Source organism: Pristiophorus japonicus, chromosome 4 (assembly GCF_044704955.1).
Source record: "Pristiophorus japonicus isolate sPriJap1 chromosome 4, sPriJap1.hap1, whole genome shotgun sequence".
NCBI lineage: Eukaryota > Metazoa > Chordata > Chondrichthyes > Pristiophoridae > Pristiophorus > Pristiophorus japonicus.
The window spans coordinates 129,009,511-129,029,822 of record NC_091980.1 but is presented as its reverse complement, the minus strand read 5'-3'; the positions used below and the strand labels follow the sequence as shown (position 1 = coordinate 129,029,822).

At 45.2% G+C, this 20,312-nt stretch overlaps 1 pseudogene; it reads left to right on the top strand.

The window, feature by feature from the left end:
* LOC139262525 (ferritin heavy chain B-like) overlaps positions 1-13,243 on the top strand; it is a 29,293-nt pseudogene extending 16,050 nt beyond the window's left edge.
* Positions 13,244-20,312: the final 7,069 nt, after the last annotated feature.

Here is a 20,312-nt window from a genome sequence, read left to right as displayed (position 1 = left end):
TACTGAGAGGACTTGACTTCACACACTGAGCCTCCTCCCAACTTCATTTAACCCGATCAGCATATCCTTCCAATAATTCCTCCCTCATGTGTTTATCCAGCTTCCCCTTAAACACTGTCTATGCTTTTTGCCTCAACTATTCCTTTTAATAGCGAGTTAAAGATTCTAAACACTCTGAGTAAAAAAGTTTCTCTTGAAGTCTCTCTTAGATTACGAATTCTATGGTGATCAGAACTGTGCACAATACTCCAAGTGTTGTCTAGCCAAGGTTCTAGATAAATTTAACATGCTGAACAGGGATGTGGTTCAGCTGCAGGCGTTCCTCGCTCTTAGCTCAGAACTGAGCGAATGGTTAACCCTCATCTGTGCCTTTTTATCTCTAGAATTGACTATTTCAATGCTCTCCTGCTCGCCTTACATGCTCCATAAACTTAAGCTTATCCAAAACTCTGCTGCCTGTAACAGACACCTAGTCCATTCACCCATAACCCCTGTGATTGTGGACCATCTGTTATATATGTTAACTGGGTTTTACCTGTCAATGGAGGGCGTGACTATCGGAGTCCTAATGGTCACTGGCAGACACGAGCAAGCCGTGTATATAATGTTGGCAGCCATGTTGAATCCTCACTTTGAGAATAAATAAACTGGAGTGAGGTGATGCCTGAAGTAGCTCACCATACTTAGCCTCGTGGAGTTATTCGATACATAACAATTGGTGACGAGTTAAAAATACGAGCTTTCACCCAACCATGTCTGTTGGAATTTTGGAGTGATTCATGGAAGGGGAAGACTGGGAGGATTTCACTGATTGCCTCGGCTGGTACTTCATAGCCAATGGATTGGAAGGAACCGATAACGCAATTAAGCGCAGGTTCTCCTCACAGTTTGTGGGTAAAAAATTTATGGCCTTATCAAGAATCTCCTCTCACTGACTCGACAACGGATAAGACTTACGATGAATTGTGTACGCTGGTTTGGAACCACTTTGAACTGAAGGAAAGCATCATCATGTCGAGGTATCATTTCTTTACTCACAATCGCTCCGAGGGCCAGGATGTGGCGGAATTTGTCGCCGACCTGAGACGTCTCGCTGAGCCGTGCAACTTCAGAGCTGCGTTGCAGGAAATGCTGTGGGACATTTTCGTGCTTGTCATTGGCCACAAGGTCATCATTCGAAAGCTGCTGGCTGCTGAATCTCTAGACTTGAGCAGTGCCATCATGATCGTCCAGGCATGCATGTCTTCGGACGAAAACTCGAAACAGATATCTTCCCAGCATCGAAGCTCACCGGCAAGTACTGTGCATAAAATAATATCGTCGGCAGACAGAGCTGCACATGGCAGGGCCTACTCGTCCGCATTCGTACGACCTGTAACTGCTCAAAGTGTGCCATTGGGGGCGAAACAAATCTCGCCTGGTTGGCATTGCGGGGGCTATCATTGGGGCCCATCAATGTCGATTCAAGAATAAGTGTGCAAAGGCGGTGGGGCACCTTCAGTGAATGTGTCCGCAACCGAGCAAGCATGCTGCGACACACCACGTGGCCGAGGATGATCGATCCAGTGTGGATCAAGCGGCTAAGGCAACTCAACCCGAGGTACAGGATGGAGAAGTGTATGGGGTACATTCTTTTACCAAATTCCTCCGATAATGCTGGAAGTTAAATTAAATGAGGTTCCAGTATCCATGGAATTGGACACGGGTGCGAGTCAGTCAATAATAAGCCAGAGGGCTTTCGAAAAGCTGTGGGACACGAAGGCAAAAAGACCCAAACTGAGCCCAATCAACACGAAGCTGTGTACCTACTCCAAAGAGCTCATACCAGTCATTGGCAGCGCGGCAGTAAAGGTATCGTATGATGGAGCTGTGCATGATTTATCGTTGTGGATCGTTCCAGTTAATAACCCAACACTGTTCGGCAGGTGTTGGCTTGAGAAAATGAAATGGAACTGGAACGATATTAAAGCCTTATCCTCAGTGGATGATGCTTCGTGTGCTCAAGTGCTGAGCAAGTTTCCCTCGTTGTTCGAATCAGGCATTGGCAACTTCACAGGAGCCAAGGTGCAGATCCATCTTGGCCCTGATGCAAGACCCGTTCATCACAAGGCTCGGGCTGTTCCGTACATGATGTGGGAGAAGGTCGAGATCGAACTGGACAGACTTCAACGAGAAGGAATCATATCACCAGTCGAGTTCAGCGAATGGCCCAGTCCAATTATCCCGATGTTGAAAAGTGATAGCACGGTCAGGGTCTGTGGCGACTACAAGGTAACAATCAACCGAGTCTCGATACAGTATCAGTATCCATTACCCAAGGCTGACGACCTGTTTGCAATGTTAGCGGCGGGGAAGTCGTTCACCAAATTGGACCTGAATGCTGCTTACATGACACAGGAGCTGGTCAAATCTTCAAAAAAAATGATTTGTATCAACACGCACAAAGGACTGTTTATATACCACAGATGCCTTTTTGGAATTTGCTCGATGGCAGCCATATTTCAGAGAAATAAGGAGAGTTTGCTGAAGTCCTTCCCGATAACTGTCATCTTCCAAGATGGCATCCTGATCGCCGGTCGCGATGCCACCGAATACCTGCAAAACCTGGAAGAGGTTCTACGTCATCTGGACAGAGTGGGACTCAGGCTAAAACACTCCAAGTCTGTTTTCATGGCACCAGATGTTGAATTCCTGGGGAGAAAGATTGTGGCAGATGACATCAGGCCTAGGGACTCGAAGGCAGAGGCCATTAAGAATGCACCCAGACTCCAGAGTGTGACGGAGCTGCATTCGTTCCTGGGTCTTCTCAACTATTTCGGTAACTTTCTACCTAGTTTGAGCACATTGCTAGAGCCTTTGCACATGTTGCTAAGAAAGGGTAACAACTCAAATCTCAAGACAGAGCCTTTGAGAGGGCCAGGAACCTACCATGTTCCAATAAATTACTGGTACACTATGACCCATATAAGCGGTTAGTGCGAGCCTGCGACGCCTCTTCATATAGGGTCGGTTGTGTGCTCCAGCAAGCCAATGTATCAGGCAAACTCCAATCAGTTGCCTACACATCCAGAAGTCTGTCTAAAGCCGGATAGAGCCTATAGTTTAGTAGAGAAAGAGGCTTTAGCATGCATATATGGGGTTAGGAAAATGCACCAATACATATTAGGGCTTCGGTTTGAACTTGAAACAGACCACAAGCCGCTCATTTCATTGTTTTCTGAGAACAAAGGTATAAACACCAGTGTCTTGGGCACTGACATTATCCGCTTATGATTATGTCACCCGCCACAGACCAGGCTCTGAAAACTGTGCTGATGCGCTCAGCTGGCTACCATTTCCCACAACCGGGGTGGTAATGCCGCAGCCCGCAGACTTGTTGCTGGTCATGGATGCGTTCGAGAGCGAGGGATCACCCTTCACGGCTCGCCAAATTAGGACCTGGACCAGCCATGATCCTGTGCTGTCAAACGTAAAAAGGTGTGTCTGAAATGGAAATTGGTCTGCCATTCCCAGGGAAATGCAGGATGAAATTAAGCCTTATAGCCACCACAAAGATGAATTGTCTGTTCAGTCTGATTGTCTGTTATAGGGTAATCGTGTTGTTAGGCCAAAAAAAGGCAAGGAAACTTTTGTGCAAGATTTACACAGCAGCCATCCAGGCATTGTCATAATGAAGACCATTGTCAGGTCTCACGTTTGGTGGCACGGCATTGACTCGGACTTGGAGTCATGCATGCATCAGTGCAACATTTGCATGTAACTGAGTAATGTACCTGTGGAGGCTCCGCTGAATCTATGGTCATGGCCGTCCAAACCGTGGTCAAGGATCCACATAGACTTTGCCGGCCCATTTCTCGGCAACATATTTTTAGTGGATTGTATGCGTAATTATGTCATCCAGAACGTCACAGCCACTATTGAAAGCATCCGGGCAATGATCACCGCTCATGGACTACCCGACGTCCTTGTCAGCGACAACAGACCGTGTTTCACCAGTTCGTAGTTCCAGGAGTTTATGACTCATAATGGCATCAAGCAAATCAGGTTGCCCCTTTCAAACCCATGTCTAGTGGTCAAGCGGAGCGGGCTGTCCAAACCATTAAGCAGAGCCAAAAACGCGTGACTCATGGCTCCCCACTTGACCTGCATTCTGCTCATTTGCCAGACGAGACTCCACTCACTCACCGGGATCCCCCCTGCCAAGCTGTTAACGGAGAAACATAGAAAATAGGTGCAGGAGTAGGCCATTCGGCCCTTCGAGGCTGCACCACCATTCAATAAGATCATGGCTGATCATTCACCTCAGTACCCCTTTCCTGCTTGCTCTCCATACCCCTTGATCCCTTTAGCTGTAAGGGCCATATCTAACTCCCTCTTGAATATATCCAATGAACTGGCATCAACAACTCTCTGCGGAAGGGAATTCCACAAGTTAACAACCCTCTGAGTGAAGAAGTTTCTCCTCATCTCAGTCCTAAATGGCTTACCCATTATCCTTAGACTGTGTCCCCTGGTTCTGGACTTCCCCAACTTTGAGAACATTCTTCCTGCATCTGACCTGTCCAGTCCCGTCAAAATGTTATATGTTTCTATGAGATCCCCTCTCGTCCTTCTAAACTCCATTGAATAAAGGCCCAGTCGATCCAGTCTCTCCTCATATGTCAGTCCAGCCATCCCTGGAATCAGTCTGATGAACCTTCGTTGCACTCCATCAATAGCAAGAACGTCCTTCCTCAGATTCGGACACCAAAGCTGAACACAATATTCCAGGTGAGGCCTCACCAAGGCTCTGTACAACTGCAGTAAGACCTCCCTGCTCCTATACTCAAAATCCCTAGCTATGAAGGCCAACATACCATTTGCCTACTTCACCGCCTGCTGTATCTCCATACCAACTTTCAATAACTGATGTACCATGACACCCAGGTCTCGTTGCACCTCCCCTTTTCCTAATCTGCCGCCATTCAGATAAAATTCTGCCTTTGTGCTTTTGCCCCGAAAGTGGATAACCTCACATTTATCCACATTATAATTCATCTGCCATGCATTTGCCCACTCACCTAACCTGTCCAAATCACCCTGAAGCCTCTTAGCATCCTCCTCACAGCTCACACCACCTTCCAGCTTAGTGTCACCTGCAAACTTGGAGATATTACACTCAATTTCTTCATCCAAATCATTAATGTGTATTGGAAAGAGCTGGGGTCCCAGCACTGAGCCCTGCGGCACCCCAGTAATCACTGCCTTTCATTTTGAAAAGGACCCATTTATCCCGACTCTCTGCTTCCTGTCTTCTCTCCCCTCAATACCATGTGCTTTAATTTTTCACACCAATCTCTTGTGTGGGACCTTGTCAAAAGCTGTTGAAAGTCCAAATACACCACATCTATTGGGTCTTCCTTGTCCACTCTATTAGTTACATCCTCAAAAAATTTCAGAAGATTTGTCAAGCGTGATTTCCCTTTCATAAATCCATGTTGACTTGGACCGATCCTGTCACTGCTTTCCAAATGCGCTGTTATTTCATCTTTAAAAATTGATTCCAACATTTTCCACACTACTGATGTCAGGCTAACTGGTCTCTAATTACCCATTTTCTCTCTCCCTCATTTTTTAAAAAGTGGTGTTACATTAGCTCCCCTCCAGTCCATAGAAACTAATCCAGAGTCGATGGACTGTTGGAAAATTATCACCAATACATCCACTATTTCTAGGGCCACTTCCTTAAGTACTCTCGGATGCAGACTATCAGGCCCTGGGGATTTTTTGGCCTTCAATCCCATCAATTTCCCTCAAACAATTTCCCGCCTATTAAGGATATCCTTCAGTTCCTCCTTCTCACTTGACCCGCGGTCCCCTAGTCCTTCCGGAAGGTTATTTGTGTCTTCCTTAGTGAACACAGAACCAAAGTGTTTCTTCAACTGGTCTGCCATTTCTTTGTTCCCCATTATAAATTCACCTGAATCTGACTGCAAGGGACCTACGTTTGTTTTCACTAATCTTTTTCATTTAACTATAGAAGCTTTTGCAGTCAGTTTTCATGTTCCCAGCAAGCTTCCTCTCATACTCTATTTTCCCCCTCCTAATTAAACCCTTTGTCCTCTTCTGCTGAAGTCTAAATTTCTCCCCATCTTCAGATTTGCTGTTTTTACTGGCCAATTTATATGCCTCTTCCTTGGATTTAACACTATCCTTAATTTCCCTTGTTAGCCACGGTTGAGCCACCTTCCCTGTTTTATTTTTTACTCCAGACAGGGATTTACAATTGTTGAAGTTCATCCATGTGATCATTAAATATTTGCCATTGCCTATCCACCATCAACCCTTCAAGTGTCATTTGCCAGTCTATTCTAGCCAATTCACTTCTCATACCATCAAAGTTACCTTTCCTTAAGCTCAGGACCATAGTTTCTGAATTAACTGTGTCACTCTCCATCTTAATAAAGAATTCTACCATATTATGGTCACTCTTCCCCAAGGGACCTCGCACAACAAGATTGCAAATTAGTCCTTTCTCATTACACATCACCCAGTCTAGGATGGCCAGCCCTCTAGTTGGTTCCTTGACATATTGCTCCAGAAAACCATCTCGAATACACTCCAGGAAATCCTCCTCCACCGTATTGCTACCAGTGCGGTTAGTCCAATCTATATGTAGATTAAAGTCGCCCATGATAACTGCTGTACCTTTATTGCAAGCATCCCTAATTTCTTGTTTGATGCTGTCCCCAGCCTCACTACTACTGTTTGGTGGTCTGTACACAACTCCCACTTGCGTTTTCTGCCCTTTGGTATTCCGCAGCTCTATCCATACAGATTCCACATCATCCAAGCTAATGTCCTTCCTTACTATTGCATTAATTTGCTCTTTAACCAGCAATTCTACCCCATCTCCTTTTCCTTTCTGTCTATCCTTCCTGAATGTTGAATACCCTGGATGTTGATTTCCCAGCCTTAGTCATCCTGGAGCCGTGCCTCCGTGATGCCAATTATATCATGTTCATTAATTGCTGTCTGTGCAGTTAATTCATCCACCTTATTATGAATACTCCACGCATTGAGGCGCGAGCCTTCAGGCTTGTCTTTTTAACACACTTTGCCCTTTTAGATTTTTTACGGAATGTGGCCCTTTTTGATTTTTGCCTTGGGTTTCTCTGCCCTCCACTTTTACTTTGCTTCTTTCTATCTTTTGCTTTTGCTCCCATTCTACTTCCCTCTGTCTCTCTGCATAGGTTCCTATCCCACTGCCATATTAGTTTATCCTCTCCCCAACAGCACTAGCAAAAACTCCCCCAAGGACATTGGTTCCGGTCCTGCCCAGGTGCAGACCATCTAGCTTGTACTGGTTCCACGTCCCCCAGAACCGGTTCCAATGACCCAGGAATTTGAATCCCTCCCTTTTGCAACACTCCTCAAGCCAGGTATTCATCTGAGCTATCCTGCGACTCCTACTCTGACTAGCACGTGGCACTGGTAGCAATCCTGAGATTACTACCTTTGAGGTCCTATTTTTAATTCAACTCCTAGCTCCCTAAATTCAGCTTATAGGACATTATCCTGTTGTTTTCCTATATCGTTGGTACCTATATGCACCATGACAAATGGCTGTTCACCCACCCCCTTCAAAATGTCCTGCAACCGCTCAGAGACATCCTTGACCCTTACACCAGGGAAGCAACATACCTTCCTGGAGTCTTGATTGCGGCCGCAGAACCGTCTATCTATTCCTCTTACAATAGAATCCCCTATCATTATAACTCCTCCACTCTTTTTCTTGCACTCTTGTGCAGCAGAGCCACCCACGGTGCCATGGACTTGGCTGCTGCTGCCCTGTCCTGATGAGTCATCTTCCCCAACAGTAGCCAAAGCGGTGTATCTGTTTTGGAGAGGGATGATGGCAGGGGACCTCTGCACTTCCATCCTTCCACTGCTCTTCCTGTTGGTCATCCATTTCCGATCTGTCTGTGTAACCTTTACCTGCGGTAAGACCAACTCACTGAACATGCTATTCATGGCATCCTTAGCATCGCGCATGCTCCAAAGTGAATCCATCCGCAGCACCAGTGTCGCAATGCAGTCTGTCAGAAGCTGCAGCAGGGTACACTTCCCACACATGTAGTCGTCAGGGACACTGGAAGCGACCCTGAGTTCCCACATAGCACAGGAGGAGCATGACACGTGTCCGAGCTCTCCTGCCATGATTTAACCCGAAGATTAACTTAATTTGGCAACAACAATGATAAAGGTTACCTACTGACAGGGAAAAGAAAAATAAAAATTACTCACCAATCACCAGCCAATCACTTACCCCCTTGACTTTCGATTTCTTTCTACTTCTTTGTTTACCATCAGCCCCTGCAGCTGCACCAGCTAATCTTTTATAGGCCTCCGTCCCTGGCCTCTCCTCAACTCACCGATGCTCCTCACTCACGGGTATTTTATAGGCCTCTGAACCCAGATTCCCGCCTCTCCTCGACTCACCGACAATCCTCACTCGCTGGACTTTTATAGGCCTCCGACCCCGGACTTCTGCCTCTCCTTAATGAAGAGAGGCCTCAAAAACAGGCTTTCCCTTGTACACCTGGATCTCAATGATCATGTCAAAATCAGAAGTCAACAGCAGCAATGGTACCACGATCGCGCGGCTGTATCATGTGACATTGCTGTTCATGACCCTGTGTTTGTCCTGAATTATGGTCATGGTCCAAAGTGGGTTGCTGGCACGGTTTTGGCCAAGGAGGGGAACAAGGTGTTTGTAGTCAAACGGTTAAATAGCCAAACGTGCAAGAAGCACATTAACCAAACCAAACTGCGATTCACAGACAATCCCGGAATAAATTGAAGATGACATCATCATTGACCAACCAACACACATCCAACCATTAGTTGAGCCTTGTGTGATTCATGAAGACATACCTACCATCCCTGATAGCCCTGTCAGACCGACTGTTCCGCAATGCAACAATGGTCCTACTAACTCACCCAAGTTTGGTTTCAAACTGAGAAGATCAACCAGGGAGCGAAAGGCCCCAGACCGTCTCAACTAGTAAATGCAACCTATACCAAGGACTTTAAGAGTGAATGATGTTATGTATGTTAACTGGGTTTTACCTGGCGTGACTGTCGGAGCCCTAATTGTCACTGGTAGACAATGCAAGCTGTGTATATAATGTTGGCAGCCATGTCGAATCCTCACTTTGAGAATAAATAAACTGGAGTAAGGTCATGCCTGAACTAGCTCACCGTACTTAGCCTCGTGGAGTTATTTGATACATAACAGCAGCATTGGCTCCCAGTCTGACAGCGCCTCAAATTCAAGATTCTTATCCTTGTATTTAAATACCACCATGTCCCCTCCCTCACCTCTTTTCCTGGCACATTGATAACATCGGTGCTGTTTCCTGCTCTCAGAATAAACTGGAAAATTTAATTCACTATGTTTCCAATTTGCACCCTTCTCTCACCTTCACATGGTCCATCTCTGTCTCTTCCCTTCCCTTTCTCAACTTCTCTGTTTCTATTTCTAGACATAGTCTATTGATAAATATCCAATGAGTTATTTGGATGTTGCTTCAAACCCGCAGATACCTGCAAATGACCAACCCACTGAACAAACCAGTACTAGTAAAAATACACTGACTCGCAAACAACAGAGGATTTAATGACCCTTTCAAGGTGGCCATTAACTGGTCCAGGCAGAGCACAGTCGATGGGGTGTTCTCTCCGTCTGCCTGCCTCTCTTCTGCGGCTATGTCCGTGCCTGGTTATCCCTGGAGAGGGAGCAAGCAGTGTCTGTTGGTATGCTGGAGCCTTTCCGTGACCTGTGGGCACCAGAGGGACTGCAGTGCAGCGTGGATACAGGGAACTAACATAAAATTTGAAAGATTTTTATGTTAGTTTTGCCATAATGTCGATCTTTCAGTCTATTCCCCTTTATAAAGGGGGCACTTATGGTTTAAGTGTTTCCGATAGCTGATTTAATCATCCCAATTAATTAGCCCAAAGAGTAGAGGATCCAATTAAACCTGTGACTTTGGATATTTGAACTGTGTTTGAGGAAAGTTAGGACAATTGAGATCCTCATTGAGTTGTCAGCCAATGATGTTCATTCTTCAAAGATCTGACTGGCTCTGGGAAGCCATCTAACCTCCTTCCTTTACTTGATTGGTGCTCTGAGAGGCTGACACTTCTGATTGAGTGTTGATGACTGTCACTCATCATCAAGAGTGCCACACCCTGGATTATCCCTCAGTATTAATGCAGGAGTTTGAGATTGATTCAATGTTACCTTTGTACTTCGACAATGTTTTTACTTCAGAAAATAAAACAGTAAGATGGTTTTGCAAGATGGCCACCAGGACTGTGAGGATGCTGTCAACAAGCAGATCAACATGGAGTTTTATTCCTCCTATGTTTATCTCTCTATTGTGAGGTTTGTGTTTTTGCCACTCCACAATGGAGACTATGTAATGTGAATTTATGAAATCCTGTGCTGTACCCAGCCCAGCTAAAGCTTTCATCAATTGTCTGTACTCAGTGGCTTCTCCCTCAATCTCTTTTCTTCCCTACCCTGTGACCTTCACTAAGCACCTCCACTTCTGAGGGGTTCTCAACTTTTATTCTGTCGTATCTGGTTCTCTTCTGAAATGCTTTTTTGTGTTGATGGTGCCAAATTCATGCTGCTTGTGGTAGTTTTAATTCCTTGACATGAATGTAGTCAGTTCAGCTGAAATAGTTCAAAATAGAAAAACTAGATGAATTCTGCACTGTGACGAGGGGCCCAAATTTCCCCATGAGTTGCACTTTTTTTTGGTGTAACCTGGTTTTTTTTCTGGTATCTTTTAGTTGCAAATGTGGCCATTTAATTGTTAGGTCAGTTTTTTTTTCAAAAGGGGGCGTTCCCAGCCACTTACACCATTTATGCCAATTTGGCCAGAAAAAAGTTGTACAAACTAATGTATGGTTCCTCACAGAAAGATTTCTTAGTTAAAGAATTGGTGCAAGTAACTACATTTAAAGCACAAAGTAATAAGCGATTAGTTAACAAAGAAAATAGAAGGAACCCTGCCCCTAAAGCACCAAGACCAAAGTAATAATCAATAAACAAATTTAGAAAAAAAAAAACTCGTAACTTGGGGAATGCAGCGAGCTGCCGATGAGGGAACCTATTTGGCCAGGGATGGTGTACTTTGGCCCCTCGCACAGCTGCAGCGCTTGTTTGCTGAAACGGCCTGCCAGGAGCTACAGAACATGTGTGCAGACTCTAGCACGCATGTGCAGAGGTCGCCGCAATGTTCTCAGTACTGGGACCTAGCTCCGCCCCCCCTCTTTGTTCTGCACCACGCCAGCTCCACAGATGGTCTGAGAATCGGCCACGATCGCAGGGAAATTTTCCGGCGCTGCTTGAGGTAAAATGTTGGCGGGGGGGTGGTGCTTGGAGGTGCATGGGAAAACACCATAAGGTCAAATTTGCCCCCATTATCTCTACTTTTAAGGGGGTTGCTCTGAGTTCCAATACTGCCCCTCAACTAGCCTGTACAAAGGAGATCTGTCAATAAACCATGATTTATTAGTGTGTGACTGGTGACCAGGGTATAAATCTTTACAATTCCTTCTCTAATTTCCAGAGCTACAATGAATATTGGGTGCCAAGATTAAGGGTCTAGTTTTGAGCATGTTCAATCAAAACTGAATTGGTGATCATGAATGATGCAGCACAGGAGGCCATTCAGTCCATTGTGCCTCACTGACTGTTTGGTGGAGCGATACAACTCGTCCACTCCATGTTCCCATAGCCTTCAAATTTTTGCAAATCACTAAGTTTCCATTTGTCAGTTTCCCTGCAACTGGAGGTGAGATTATCCACCATCTTTACCAGGTTAGTTGAGTAGGTGCTAGTTTCCATAACTATGTACATACAAGTTCAGTGAGACTGAGCCCTTGAAAGCAAGAAGAGTTTGGCTTCATGTACAGTGCCCATGATAAAGGGTCTGCCATGCAATAAACAACTACTCTTCTGATCCTTCTGCAGTCCTTCTACTTTGACCGGGATGATGTTTCCCTGCGTCACTTTGCTGCGTTCTTCAAGGAGCAGTCACATGAGGAATGAGAGCATGCTGAGAAACTGATGGAATTCCAGAATTGGCATGGAGATCGAATCATCTTGGCAGACATCAAGGTTTGGCTCCATAAACGAGGGGCCTTCTGTCTGGCTCCCCTTAGACTGATTGTTCCCAATACATTCTAAAGCAGTTGGTTCCAATTTACAGCACAGAAACCAGTCATTCGGACAAACTGGTCTATGCCGGTGATTAGGCTCCAGATGTCTCCTCCCACCTTGCTTTATCTAGCAACATATCCTTTTATTCCTTTTTCCCTTGTGTACTTAATTAGCTTCCCCTTCAATATATCCATGCTATTCATGTCATTAATTTGACACCAGTGATTGATGGCTTAATGCAGTAATTCTATATTCTAACACATTGGTTCATGTTAACCTAGACTTCTGATTGCATTTTTTTCATCCTGAATTCCTTAATACTTGTTTGTTTAATCCATTGTAAAGGACTTACCTCTTCAGAAACTGGAGCAATGGTCTGGAGGCGATGCAGAGAGCTCTGCAGATGGAGAAGAATGTGAACCAGAGTCTGCGGGATCTGCACAAACTCTCCACTGGGAACACTGACCCTCATGCAAGTTCCTGATGTGGGTTTCTGGGTAAGTTGGAGGTGGTGGAACCTTGCTGTCCTTGAGCCTATTGCAAAGATCACTGCTCAATAGCTTCATGTTGGGATGTCTTTTGTGGTGGGTAAGTGGTAGGAAGGGACAGGAGGCTGGCCTACTGTGGACATTGACGAGTAAATGTGCCCCAGCAACTATCGTGCAGCAAGTTTAATCTAAATGGTGCAGTAATTCCATTGATTTTTAATCGCACCACTTAACTATCCTCCAGTTCAAGAGGATTACAATCCAAATTCTCGAGGGGTATGTTCCAATGTTCCTTGAGATCTGCTCCTGGCCCTAACTTGTTTCCCTCTTTCAGTTGTGTGACTTCCTGGAGACCCACTACTTGGATGAACAAGTGAAGATGATCAAGAAGCTTGGAGATCACATCACCAACCTGAAGAGACTGGGAGCCCCTGAGAATGGCATGGGGGAGTACCTGTTTGACAAGCACACCTGGGGGAGAGCGATTGAACTGACTGCCAGGAACAAGCTTGTTGTGTTCTGTACCAGTCTTTAGAGAATTGTCTGAGATTCTCTCATGCACGGAATGACTGCCTGTGACTTTGTACAGGCTGTGAGACCTGGCCTCATGGTGAATAAACTGTTTGGTATTGAACTGGGTTTTGTCATTTTATATTTGAGTGAGTGGTTGCTTATTTTCAGATTAATGTCTGCCCAGAATTACACTGGGCTGTGTAACTGCTTTATTGTTCCTCTTTTCTTCTGGTGTAAGTCTGATTTGTTGAACTGCATCTTCAGGGTCTTGTGTGGAAGATCTAATTCTAAATCTGTGTATCCATTGAGAGTATATTATTTGGTGTATTTCAGTGATTGTTCCAATGCTGTAATCCAACAACTTGCATTGATGTAGCACTTGTAAAATGTCCTGAGCAACATAAGGGAATGGGACAAGTACCCAGAGGTAAGCCCTTTAGGAGTCAAGTGTTACGGTGAGCATGCAGGAAAGTGGAGTTGAGGCCAAGATCTTACTGAATGGTGGAGCAGGTTGAAGGGACCAAATGGTCAAATCCTGGTCCTCTACCTTATGTAGGGAGGGGACTCCAGAGCCATGGCCCCAGGCAACCGAATGGTCTGCACCTGGGCAGGATTGGAACCAATGTCCTAGGGGGAGTGTTTGCTAGTGCTGTTGGAGAGGAGTTAAACTAATATGGCAGGGAGACAGAGGGAAATAGAAGGGGTGGGGGCAGAAGCAAAAGATAGAAAGGAGAATAGTAAAAGTAGAGGGCAGAGAAACCCAAGGTAAAAAGGGCCACAATACAGCAAGATTCAAAAGGGGCACATTGTGTTTAAAAAGACAAGCCTCAAGCCTCTCTGCCTCAAATGTGAGGAGTAGTTGGAATAAGTTGTATGAATTAACTGCACAGATAGCAGTTAATGGATATGATGTGATTGGCATCACGGAGACATGCTCCATGGTGACCAAGACTGGGAACTCAAACCAAGGCTATTCAGCATTTAGGAAGGATAGACAGAAAGGAAAATAAGGCGGGGTGGCTTTGCTGGTTTATAGAGGAAATCAATGCAATTATAATGAAGGACATTAACCTGGATGATGTGGAATCGGTATGGGTGGAGCTGGGGAATTCCAAAGGGCAGAAAACGCTAGTGGGAGTTGTGTATAGACCACCAAATAGTAGTAGTGAGGTTGGGGACAACATCAAACAAGAAATAAAGGATGTGTGCAATAAAGGTACAGCAGTAATCATGGGCGAATTTAATCTACATACAGATTGGGCTAACCTAACTGGTAGCAATGCGGTGGAGGAGGATTTCCTGGAGTGTATGCGGGATGGTTTTCTAGACCAATGTGTCGAGGAACCAAACAGGGAGCTGGCCATCCTCGACGAGGTGATGTGCAATGAGAAGGGATTAATTAGCAATCTTGTTGTGCGAGGCCCTTTGGGGAAAAGTGACCATAATATGGTAGAATTCCTTTTATTAAGATGGAGAGTGACAAAGTTAATTCGGAAACTAGGGTCCTAAACTTAAGGAAAGGTAACTTTGACGGTATGAGGTGGCAATTGGCTAGAATAGACTGGCAGAGGATACTTAAAGGGTTGACGGTGGATAAGCAATGGCAAACATTTAAAGATCACATGGATGTACATCCCTGTCTGGAGTAAAAATAAAACTGGGAAGGTGGCTCAACAATGGCTAACAAGGGAAATTAAGGATAGTGTTAAAACCAAGGAAGAGGAATATAAATTATCTAGAAAAAGCAACAAACCTCCGGACTGAGAGAAATTTAGAATTCGACAGAGGAGGACTAAGGGTTTAATTAAGAAGGGGAAAATAGAGTACGAGAGGAAGCTTGCAGGGAACATAAAAGCTGACTGCAAAAGCTTCTATAAATATGTGAAGAGAAAAAGATTAGTAGAGACAAACGTAGGTCCCTAGCATTCTGATTCAGGTGAATTTATAATGGGGAACAAAGAAATGGCAGACCAATTGAACCAATACTTTGGTTCTGTCTTCACAAAGGAAGATACAAGTAACCTTCCGAATGCACGAAGGGACAATGGGCCTAGTGAGAATGAGGAAGTGAAAGATATCCTTATTAGGTGGGAAATTGTGTTAGGGAAATTGATGGGATTAAAGGCCGATAAATCCCTGGGTCCTGATAGTCTGCATCCCAGAGTACTGAAGGAAGTGGCCCTAGAAATAGTGGATGCATTGGTGATCATTTTCCAACAATCTATCGACTCTGGATCAGTTCCTATGGACTGGAGGGTAGCTAATGTAACGCCACTTTTTAAAAAAGGAGAGAGAGAGAAAGCAGGTAATTATAGACCAGTTAGCCTGACATCAGTAGTGGGGAAAATGTTGGAATCAATCACTAAGGATGAAATAGCAGCTCATTTGGAAAGCAGTGACAGGATCGGACCGAGTCAGCATGGATTTATGAAAGGGAAATCATGCTGGACGAATCTTCTGGAATTTTTTGCGAATGTAACTACTAGAGAACCAGTGGATGTGGTGTATTTGGACTTTCAAAAGGCTTTTTACAGGTCCCGCACAAGAGATTGGTGTACAAAATCAAAGCGCATGATATTGCGGGTAATGTGCTGACGTGGATAGAGAACTGGTTGGCAGACAGGAAACAGAGAGTCGGGATAAACGGATCCTTTTCAGAATGACAGGCAGTGACTAGTGGGGTGCCGCAGGGCTCAGTGCTGGGACCCCAGCTCTTTACAATATACATTAATGATTTGGATGAAGGAATAGAGTGTAATATCTCCAAGTTTGCGCTTGACACTAAACTGGGGGCGGTGTGAGCTGCGAGGAGGATGCTAAGAGGCTGCAGGGTGACTTGGACAGGTTAGGTGAGTGGGCAAATACATGGCAGATGCAGTATAATGTGAATAAATGTGAGGTTATCCATTTTGGGGGCAAAAACACGAAGGCAGAATATTATCTGAATGGCGGCAGACTAGAAAAAGGGGAGGTGCAAAGAGACCTGGGTGTCATGGTTCATCAGTCACTGAAAGTGGGCACGCAGGTACAGCAGGCGGTAAAGAAGGCCTTCATAGCTAGGGGATTTGAATATAGGAGCAGGGAGGTCTTACTGCAGTTGTACAGGGCCTTCGTGAGGCCTCACCTGGAATATTGTATTTGGTTTTGGTTTTGGTCTCCTAGTCTGAGGAAGGATGTTCTTGCTATTGAGGGAGTGCAGCGAAGGTTCACCAGGCTGATTCCAGGGGTGGCTTGGCTGTCATATGAGGAGAGACTGGATCAACTGGGCTTTATTCACTGGCGTTTAGGAGGATGAGAGGTGATCTCATCGAAACATATCAGATTCTGACGGGACTGGACAGGTTAGATGCGGGAAGAATGTTCTCGATGTTGGGAAGTCCAGAACCAGGGGACATAGTCTTAGGATAAGGGGTAGGCCATTTAGGACTGAGATGAGGAGAAACTTCTTCACTCAGAGAGTTGTTGACCTGTGGCATTCCCTGCCGCAGAGAGATGTTGATGTCAGTTCATTGAATGCAGCAGCATAGAGTGGCATTCGTGAGTTTGGTAAGTGGGTGAGTTCAGGCAAGTGGGGGTGGCAGGTGCTGTTTTGTCTTGTTTTTCCTACCAATGCTGACACTAGAGCAGCTGATAAGGATGCGAGAGTATGGGACGAAAGCCCAGAGACCAGCCCAACCAGCTGCAGACAAAGATAGAGGGGTGCGAAATCGAGAGGTCACGTATCAGCCAAGCTGGTAAGTGGTTGGCTGTTCGACTGGTAAGTATAACTCTCTTTTAGACTGACTATTAGATTGGTTTAATTGGCAGCGAACTACTAAGTAGCTGTTTGGTGTTTAAGTAAATTTTAGTAAATAAATTAATTTCAGGGTTAAGTCATGGCAGGAGAGCTTGGACCCATGTCATGCTCCTCCTGTGCTATGTGGGAAATCAGGGACACTTCCAGTGTCCCTGACTATTATGTGTGCAGGAAGTGTGTCTAGCTGCAGCTCCTGACAGACCGCATGACGGCACTGGAGCTGCGGATGGACTCCCTCTGGAGCATGCGCGATGCTGAGAATGTTGTGGATAGCACATTTAGTGAGTTGGTACACCGCAGGTAAGGTTTAGGACAGATAGTGAATGGGTGACCAAGAAACAAGGCAAGAGCAGGAAGGTAGTGCAGGAGTCCCCTGCGGTCATCTCCCTCCAAAACAGATATACCGTTTTGGATACTGTTGGGGGAGATGACTTACCAGGGGAAGGCACCAGCAGCCAGGTTCATGGCACCATGGGTGGCTCTGCTGCACAGAAGGGCGGGAAAAAGAGTGGGAGAGCTATAGTGATAGGGGACTCTATTGTGAGGGGAATAAATAGGAGTTTCTGTAGCCTCAACCGAGACTTCAGGATGGTATGTTGCCTCCCTGGTGCAAGTTCAAGGATGTCTTGGTGCAGCTGCAGAGCATTCTAGAGAGGGAGGGTTAACAGCCAGTTGTCGTGGTACACGTAGGTACCAACGATATAGGTAAGAAGCGGGAAGAGGTTCTACAAGCTGAATTTAGGGAGCTAGGTGTGAAATTTAAAAGTAGGACCTCAAAGGTAGTAATCTCTGGATTGCTACCAGTGCCACGTGCTAATCAGAGTAGAGGGAGCAGGATAGTTAGAATAAATACGTGGCTGGAACAGTGGTGCAAGAGGGAGGGATTCAAATTCCTGGGACATTGGAACCAGTTTTGGGGGAAGTGGGACCTGTACAAAATGGATGGTTTGCACTTGGGCAGGACTGGAACTGATATCCTGGGGGTAACATTTGCTAATGCAGTTCGGGAGTGTTTAAACTAATATGGCAGGGGGATGGGAACCTATGCAGTGAGACAGGGCGAAGTAATATAGAGTCAGAAACAGATGGTACAAGGTAAAAAGCAATAGTGGAAGGCTGAGTAAACAAAGGCGAGAAACAAAAAGGGCCACACTGCACCACACTGCACACTAAAAGGACAAAGGGTGTTAAAAAAACAAGCCTGAAGGCTTTGTGTCTGAATGCAAGGAGTATCCGTAATAAGATGGATGAATTAACTGCGCAAATGGATGTTAACAGATATGATGTGATTGGGATTACAGAGACATGGCTCCAGGATGATCAGGGCTGCGAACTCAACATCCAAGGATATTCAACATTCAGGAAGGATCGAGTAAAACGAAAAGGAGGTAGGGTAGCATTGCTGGTTAAAGAGGAGATTAATGCAATAGTTAGGAAGGACATTAGCTTGGATGATGTCGAATCTATATGGGTAGAGTTGCAGAACACCAAAGGGCAAAAAACGTTAGTGGGAGTTGTGTACAGACCTCCAAACAGTAGTAGTGATGTTGGGGAGGGCATCAAACAGGAAATTAGGGGTGCATGCAATAAAGGTGCAGCAGTTATCATGGGTGACTTTAATATGCATATAGATTGGGCTAACCAAACTGGAAGCAATACGATGGAGGAGGATTTCCTGGAGTGCATAAGGGATGGTTTTCTAGACCAATATGTCGAGGAGCCAACTAGTGGGGAGGCCATCTTAGACTGGGTGTTGTGTATTGAGAGAGGATTAATTAGCAATCTCGATGTGCAAGGCCCCTTGGGGAAGAGTGACCATAATATGATGGAATTCTACATTAGGATGGAGAATGAAACAGTTAATTCAGAGACCATGGTCCAGAACTTAAAGAAGAGTAACTTTGAAGGTATGAGGCGTGAATTGGCTCGGATAGATTGGCGAATGATACTTAAGGGATTGACAGTGGATGGGTAATGGTAGACATTTAGAGACCGCATGGATGAACTACAACAATTGTACATTCCTGTCTGGTGTAAAAATAAAAAAGGGAAGGTGGCTCAACTGTGGCTATCAAGAGAAATCAGGCATAGTATTAAAGCCAAGGAAGTGGCATACAAATTGGCCAGAAATAGCAGTGAACCCAGAGACTGGAACAAATTTAGAACTCAGCAGAGGAGGACAAAGGGTTTGATTAGGGCAGGGAAAATAGAGTACGAGAGGAGCTTGCAGGGAACATTAAGATGGACTTCAAAAGCTTCTATAGATATGTGAAGAGAAAAAGGTTAGCAAAGACAAACGTAGGTCCCCTGCAGTCAGAATCAGGGGAAGTCATAACAGGGAACAAAGAAATGGCAGACCAATTGAACAAGTACTTTGGTTTGGTATTCACTAAGGAGGACACAAACAATCTTCCGGATATAAAAGGGGTCAGAGGGTCTAGTAAGAAGGAGGAACTGAGGGAAATCCTTACTAGTCGGAAAATTGTGTTGGGGAAATTGATGGGATTGAAGGCCGATAAATCCCCAGGGCCTGATGGACTGCATCCCAGAGTACTTAAGGAGATGGCCTTGGAAATAGCGGATGCATTGACAGTCATTTTCCAACATTCCATTGACTCTGGATCAGTTCCTATGGAGTGGAGGGTAGCCAATTTAACCCCACTTTTTAAAAAAGGAGGGAGAGAGAAAACAGGGAATTATAGACCATCAGCCTGACATCGGTAGTGGGTAAAATGATGGAATCACTTATTAAGGATGTCATAGCAGCGCATTTGGAAAGAGGTGACATGATAGGTCCAAGTCACCATGGATTTGTGAAAGGGAAATTATGCTTGACAAATCTTCTGGAATTTTTTGAGGATGTTTCCAGTAGAGTGGACAAGGGAGAACCAGTTGATGTGGTATATTTGGACTTTCAGAAGGCTTTCGACAAGGTCCCACACAAGAGATTAATGTGCAACGTTAAAGCACATGGGATTGAGGTTAGTGTGCTGATGTGGACTGAGAACTGGTTGGCAGACAGGAAGCAAAGAGTAGGAGTAAATGGGTACTTTTCAGAATGGCAGGCAGTGACTAGTGGGGTATCGCAAGGTTCTGTGCTGGGGCCCCAGCTGTTTACATCGTACATTAATGATTTAGATGAGGGGATTAAATGCAGTATCTCCAAATTTGCGGATGACACTAAGTTGGGTGGCAGTGTGAGCTGCGAGGAGGATGCTCTGAGACTGCAGAGTGACTTGGATAGGTCAAATGCATGGCAGATGAAGTATAATGTGGATAAATGTGAGGTTATCCA